General features: G+C 45.3%; 1 pseudogene; it reads right to left on the bottom strand.

Moving 5' to 3' along the window:
- Window positions 1–7,072: 7,072 nt before the first annotated feature.
- On the bottom strand, window positions 7,073–7,190 carry LOC126189745 (5S ribosomal RNA; annotated as a pseudogene).
- Between the last annotated feature and the right edge of the window lie 567 nt (window positions 7,191–7,757).

The following is a 7,757-nucleotide window of genomic DNA, read 5'->3' as shown; positions in this document are numbered from 1 at the left end:
GACTTACAATGTATAATTAGCTTCAGGTTGCAAATGTTTCGTAAATATCGTCATTACACTAGGCCAGGATAGAAATTCAGAGTTACAAGGAGCCGCACGGAGAGGCCGCGCGGTTTGAGGCGTCATGTCAAGGATTGCGCGGCTCCTCCCGCCGGAGGTTCGTATCCTCCCTTGGGCGTGTGTGTGTGTGTGTGTGTGTGTGTGTGTGTATGTTGTCCTTAGCATAAGTTAGTTTAAGTTAATTTAAGTCTTGTGTAAGTCTAGCACCGATGACCTCAACAGTACGGTCCCTTAGGAATTCACCCACACATCTTACAAGGTTTCCTGTTGAAATTTCGAGAAGGGAAGGTTCATAAAGAGTGAGGCAAGATCTTACCTCTATATAAATGTCTGTAAACGTTCATGACTGGGGATCAGAGACAAACGAGCTCATATGTTCTTCCGGGACACTATTTGCAAATCGAGCAGGTAAGAAGGCAAATAAAAGCATTGCGGAAAGTAGCCACCATGACAAACCGCAGAAATCCTTGCGAAGTATAGATGTGGATGCAGAATCATGATTTGTCCATATACTGTCTCATGGGCTGGTTCCCGGAAGTTTTATCAGTTTCGATTCCGTATGGCACGAATATGATCTTCTACGATATTTACAGTGTTATTACAAATGATTGAAGCGATTTCACAGCTCTACAATAACTTTATTATATGAGATATTTTCACAATGCTTTGCACACACATACAAAAACTCAAAAAGTTTTTTTAGGCATTCACAAATATTCGATATGTGCCCCTTTAGTGATTCGGCAGACATCAAGCCGATAATCAAGTTCCTCCCACACTCGGCGCAGCATGTCCCCACCAATGAGTTCGAAAGCATCGTTAATGCGAGCTCGAAGTTCTGGCACGTTTCTTCGTAGAGAAGGTTTAAACACTGAATCTTTCACATAACCCCACAGAAAGAAATCGCATGGGGTTAAGTCGGGAGAGCGTGGAGGCCATGACATGAATTGCTGATCATAATCTCCACCACGACCGATCCATCGGTTTTCCAATCTCCTGTTTAAGAAATGACAAACATCATGATGGAAGTGCGGTGGAGCACCATCCTGTTGAAAGATGAAGTCGGCGCTGTCGGTCTCCAGTTGTGGCATGAGCCAATTTTCCAGCATGTCCAGATACACGTGTCCTGTAACGTTTTTTTTCGCAGAAGAAAAAGGGGTCAACCGTTTCTTCGCTCACTGCAGGCCGACCCGTTGAATTCCCCCTACAGAGGCATCCAGAAGCTTTAAACTGCGCATACCATCGCCGAATGGAGTTAGCAGTTGGTGGATCTTTGTTGAACTTCGTCCTGATGTGTCGTTGCACTGTTATGACTGACTGATGTGAGTGCATTTCAAGCACGACGTACGCTTTCTCGGCTCCTGTCGCCATTTTGTCTCACTGCGCTCTCGAGCGCTCTGGCGGCAGAAACCTGAAGTGCGGCTTCAGCCGAACAAAACTTTATGAGTTTTTCTACGTATCTGTAGTGTGTCGTGACCATATGTCAATGAACGGAGCTACAGTGAATTTATGAAATCGCTTCAATCATTTGTAATAGCCCTGTATTTACGGTTGAGAAAATGTATATCAATCAGATCAATCAATAGAATGAAATTTTCACTCTACAGCGGACTGTGCGCCGATATGAAACTTCCTGGCAGATTAAAACTGTGTGCCGGACCGAGACTCGAACTCGGGACCTTCGCCTTTCGCGGGCAATTGCTCAACAAACTGAGCTACCCGAGCACTACTCACGCCCCGTCCTCACACCTTAAATTCCGCCAGTACCTCGTCTTCTACCTTTCAAACTTCACAGAAGCTCTCCTGCGAACCTTGCAGAAAGGTTTCTCCCGGAAGAAAGGATATTGCGGCGACATGGCTTAGCCACAGCCTGGGGGATGTTTCTAGAATGAAACTCTTGCACTTGCCCGCGAAAGGCAAAGGTCCCGAATTCGAGTCTCGGTCCGGCACGCAGTTTTAATCTGCCAGGAAGTTTCAATCAGTCGCTAACATTCTGTTTATTGAAGATCTAGATTTCAGCCACTGTGAGGCTATCATTAGTGTTAATGATATATAGGAATACATGACAATTGACAACAAAAGACATGCACGAATCAAAACATTGGTATAGAATGCTTTGCACACCATTATTGCGTTCACTTGTAAACAACGGCATCAGTGTGAACTGAAATACTGTCATGGATATTCTAGTAGGAGCTATTTGTATAGATGAACAATAATGGTGATTTAACTTACATCTTACAAGTATGTTGCTTTAGCGTCTGCTCTTGCACGAAGCTGATACAACTACAAGGTCCGGCAGAAAAACCTCCCCTTTAAGGAAAGCTAATAAAAACAAAACCAAATAAGGTAGAACAATTTTATTTATACTAAATAAAAGTACATATTATGCCATTTTAGAAAATACTCTTATGGTCTTACTTTTTAAATAAAACATCCCTTAAATGGCTTCCTGCACTGTCGACACACTGATTGAATCTTTCCCTGAAGTTATTCATTACTCTTTGAGTCATTTCAGGTGGAATAGCTTCAACCTCTTGTGTAATTGCTTCTTTCAGGGCTCGTAAAGATTGTGGACGTTGTTCATAAACTTTTGCTTTTAAATAGCCCCAAAGAAAGAAATCACAGGGCGTTAAGTCCGGCGATCGTGGGGGCCAGCCAATGTCTCCACGCAACGAGATCACATGTCCAGGAAACATTTCCTTCACCAATGCCAGTGACTGCCGCGCTGTGTGGGCTGTAGCACCATCTTGCTGGAACCACACGTTCTCTATTTCACCAAAAAGCTCCCTTAGTTGCGGTTGGAGAAAGTCGCGGAACATGGCACAATAGCGTTCACTGTTGACGGTTAAATTCCTGTCATTTTCTTCGAAAAAGTAAGGACCGATCACTCCGGAATTGTAAACAGCACACCATACTGTTACTTTAGGGCTATGAAGTGGTCGTTGATGAAGTTCTTGGGGATTGTGTTCACACCAGTACCTGCAATTTTGGCTGTTCACTGTTCCGGCAAGGTGAAAGTGTGCTTCATCAGAAAAAATCACAATATCGTTGGGACGAATGTTCCGAAGAAGGTCTTGGCACAAACTTACACGGACACAACAGTCTCGTTCACTCAGTTCCTGCGTAGTTACAAGTTTGTAAGGATGCATTTTAAGATCTCGATGCAAGATTCTTCTCACACTTCGATCAGATATCCGTAATGCTGCCGCATGCTTTTTAGCGGATCGTCGAGGAGATTGTTGAACTGAAGCTCTAACTGCATCAACATTTCCGGGGCCTGTTGCAGTCCGTGGTCGTCCAGGTGGTTTCCTTTTTAATGCGGAACCTGTCTCACGAAAGTTAGCAACCCAAGAATAAATTGTTTTCTTATCGGGAACAGGGTCCCGTCGTCCGAGCGCAAAGCGAACGCGAAAAGCACGTTGAGTATTAATAGGCGATTCGCCATTTTGAATAAAATCTTCCACTACGAAGGCACGATGTTCACCAGACCACGCCATGGCGTACACTGAAAACGGCACGTAGACAGCTACGTAACGACGCGCCCCCCACCACTCTGCTCCTTCTACTGTCTGCTGCACGTTACTTTGTAATCGGGGAGTTTTTTATGCCGGACCCTGTATAAGTTTTGGTTCATGCTTGTGTTTTATCTAAATGTATTTTTATGTGTTTTAGCACTGGTGACAGCCACACAGCAGTTGACATCTAGATTTGGAACAAACGGATTATTAGCGTCTGACTGCTGCGCGTTTCCTCAGCACCCTAAGTTCGTTCAGCGAATCGCACAGACACGGTGCTGTCGCCGGCCACGTGTTGACTCCTCTCCCGTACGACCCCCTAGCCGTATCGAGCGTCGCCCCTGAATTTTAATGCTGCTAATAGAATTAATAACGGAAGCATTGTTGCGAGAGGACTGCTTAATATTCCCCGCAGCAAAAGTGTCTCCCATTAGGATGACGGATGGCGCTCTTATTGCCTTTCTCCAGTCGCAGTCACACAAAGCAATAACTTCGCTCCGACACGTCGGCATAATGTGCTCTGATGCCTCAAACAATGACCCACAGACTGAAAAGAGCGCTGCCCCCAGAGTCCATTTATGTACTCGCAATATGCAGAAATAGCCCTGTGATACGCTTTCATGGATCAATGTAGGCGCAACTGCCGCTTGTGCGACTCCAAAGAGGATACTGTACGATAGTATTGGAGGCTAGAAAACAGTTACTTTTTTCATTAATAAAACTGAGTCTCGATATTGTTCGGGCCCTCGGAACAAGCTTTTTAAAAAGAAAAATTAATGAATTTTCTCTCTGCATATTTTCTGTCGTACAGCGCAAACTATTTCAACAGCTTTATTTGTGTAGCAACAACGCTTTTCGAGCATGACAAGGATTTATCAATGAATTAGAATACAGAGATTTAAGCTAAAAATTTTATACAGACACTCATGCACAGTTTACTAGTTCTTGTTAGGCAGACAGGTCCAATTTACAGCAGATTCTCTCCATCGTGTTGTTGTGTGTAGTCGATGCAGAGTACAAACAAGCTGTATATTATACATGTATCTATTCTTTCGAACATGTCCAAAAGAACAGACACCAATTTGCTTCTGCAGCCACTATGAATTAAGTCACAAAGGAGTTAATGACATTAGTTGCATGTGGGAACTGATTTAAATCAATGGGGAATCCTGAAAATTTGTGCCGGACCAGGAATCGAACCCAGGTCTCCTGCTTAGTAGACAGATACGCTGACCACTTTTTTTTAATCTCATTTTGTTCGTTATTGTTCGTTGCATTTGTTCGGGACGTACGTCCCTTAACACCTGTTCAAGTTCATCGTTGATTCATTCACTCAGTATCTTTTCTGCAGAGGGCAGCTAACCCTGTGAACGAAAGTGCTGAGCTACTGCGCCGGCGACCACTGAACGATCCAGACACAGTGGTAATTGCAACTGCACGAACTATCCTAGCATGTCTCCCGTGAGACCCAAACTTTCATCTTATCCACAAGTTACTGATATAATGCCCCTTGTCTGTTATTGGACAACTCCGAAACAGACACCACATACGTCATTATGGCAAGAACGACGAATGGTCTCTTCAATTTGGTTGCACGCCACGCTCAAACTCTTACGGAAATCGGCGAAATGCCGCGAGTAATGAGGATAATGGGCAAGGGGGATCAGATGTGTGTGGATAAGTTGAGAATTTGAGTTTTACGGGAAGCGTGCTAAGGCAGTTCGTGCAGTTGTGGATGACCATTGTTTCCGGATGGAGTGGTAAGCGCATCTGCCTAGTATGCAGGATACCTAGGCTTCGAATCCCAGTCCAGCACAAATTTTCAACTCCCCGTTGACTTAAATCAGTGCCCACTGGCAGCTAATGTCATCAGTTCCTGTGTGTCTTAGCCCTGTATACTGTCAACAACGAGACCTGATTTTATAAGAAAATTAATATCATGGGGCGAGTCGCAATCTTCGTGTTTGATGCCGCACTCTGTGTTTTAGTTCCATCAGTTTAGTTGCAGTGTCCTCTTCGGTCGCATGCACACATTATTTTCCCTTATCTCTGAAAATTTGCGGCCGGTGCAGTTATCAGTTACCTAAGGCGGAAAAGTTGTGCGCTCCACCTGTCTGTGAATATGTAGCTTTTATTATGTATGTGATCGCATTTCAATTGTTTGTGTAACGTATTTTATGATGCATTCATTGGGACTTAGCCCAGCATTTGCCTGAACGAGCATAAAGCCACACCCATACTCGCCAGTGCATCAGGCACGGTCGTTAATCAGGTGCGCATCTTCGATCCGGATTTTGCTCATCTTCCTCTCCCGACAGCTAGCGCGCTGCGCGTAATGCTACACGAGCAGGTCGACCATCTTTTTCCTAGTAAAACAAATATTTCACTGAATATAATAGAGAGACCAGGACCCCAAGGCACAGCTAAGTCTTCCAGCAGAAGATCAGCGGCCAGAATGACAAGGTGGCACCGGCCGCGGTGGCCGAGCGGCTCTAGGCGCTACAGTCCGGTACCGCGCTGTTGCTACGGTCGCAGGTTCGAATCCTGCCTCGGGCATGGATGTGTGTGATGGTCTTAGGTTAGTTAGGTTTAAGTAGTTCTAAGTCTAGGGGACTGATGACCTCAGATGTTAAGTCTCATAGTGCTTAGAACCATTTGAACCACTTGACAAGGTGGCGAAACTGGAGAAGACTTAGCTTATACCCGGAAAGAGGAGATATGGAGTACCATAATTTACTATCTTAATTACAGCAGCTCGTAGTTTCCACAAATTACTTAGGAGAGCAATGGCGGAGACTTAGTTAAAACACTCAAGTTCAGTCTTATATTCAGTCAGTAAGTATTGTGAGGCTCTTGCATTGCCTCGCAACTTCCTAATGGATGTAGTTTGCTCTTTTTCTGCCTGGTACGACATCATATCAAGTCATAACGATGCAAATGTGTATTACATCAACAACTGTGTAGTGAATGTTTATCCACAACCGTGTTACAGAATGAAATGAAGGCAGACGCTGAATGTCAGTGCCATGACGTACCTACTCAAATAGCTTGTTTCTACAGTAGCATATGCCCGCAATTCATGTGACACAATAAGTTGTTTCGCAATTTAACGCAAGATGTTGGCGCTTTGGTGATAAAGAACTTTCCATGACTATTAGCCCTCGCTTTCCTTATTATACGCTGGAGACGAACGTTCTTTCCGCCTCCAGAACTCGAATTTGTCAACACCGGATGCGACATAACTTATTGTACGTTAATGAGTTAGCTTTCGAAACTTGTTTTAAAACTCCTCCCGAAAAGACCATGAAGGCCCTAGGGTATCGACCGGCCGCCGTGTCATCCTCAGCCCATACGCATCACTGGATGCGGATATGGCGGGACATGTGGTCAGCACACCGCCCTCCCGGCCTTATGCCAGTTTCCGAGACCGAAGCCGCTACTTCTCAATCGAGTAGCTCCTCAGTTTGCCTCACAAGGGCTGAGTGCCCGTCGCTTGCCAACAGCGCTCGGCAGACCGGATGGTCACCCATCCAAGTGCTAGCCCAGCCCGACAGTACTTAACTTCGGTGATCTGACGGGAACCGGTGTTACCACTGCGGCAAGGCCGTTGGCCAACTTGTTTTAAGATTAAGGTCAAACAATATCGGGAGGGATAAGGGGCGATCAAAAAGTTTCTTTTCGAAGGCCGTGCAGTCCAGAAACAGTACGCCAGTGGGGCGAAAACGCCGCGAGTACTGAGGCACTCATCCCACTGATGCAGCAGGTCGAAGGTACCCTTCAGCTAAAACACCGTATCCTGTTGCGCGAAGAAGTCCCCAACTCGCTGCTGCATATCTTCATCCGACAGGAATCGTCGACCCTACAAGTCGAAAGCGTGGTAATCATATGGGAAGAGATCAGAACTATAGAGGGGAGGGGGGGGGTGCTTGAGTGTTTCCCACTAGAGTTGGTGTAACTTTTGCGTTACGACACCTGCAGTATAGGACTTGCGTTATCACGAAGCAGCAGCACTCCATGTTCACAACAGCGGTTTTCGACAGACATGCTGCCTCTTACGTATTCTTCATTTATCAATGGACATCTGCCTTCGTTTGTCCATCGGCAGCCAAGAAAAGAATAACAACACCACGTTGGCCCAATTTGGACGCATTTGGTAACAGCGTCGCCATAGTTCACATT

Source organism: Schistocerca cancellata, chromosome 5 (assembly GCF_023864275.1).
Source record: "Schistocerca cancellata isolate TAMUIC-IGC-003103 chromosome 5, iqSchCanc2.1, whole genome shotgun sequence".
Classification (NCBI taxonomy): domain Eukaryota; kingdom Metazoa; phylum Arthropoda; class Insecta; order Orthoptera; family Acrididae; genus Schistocerca; species Schistocerca cancellata.
The sequence above is the reverse complement of the archived record's forward strand: the minus strand, read 5'-3'. Positions and strand labels throughout refer to the sequence as shown.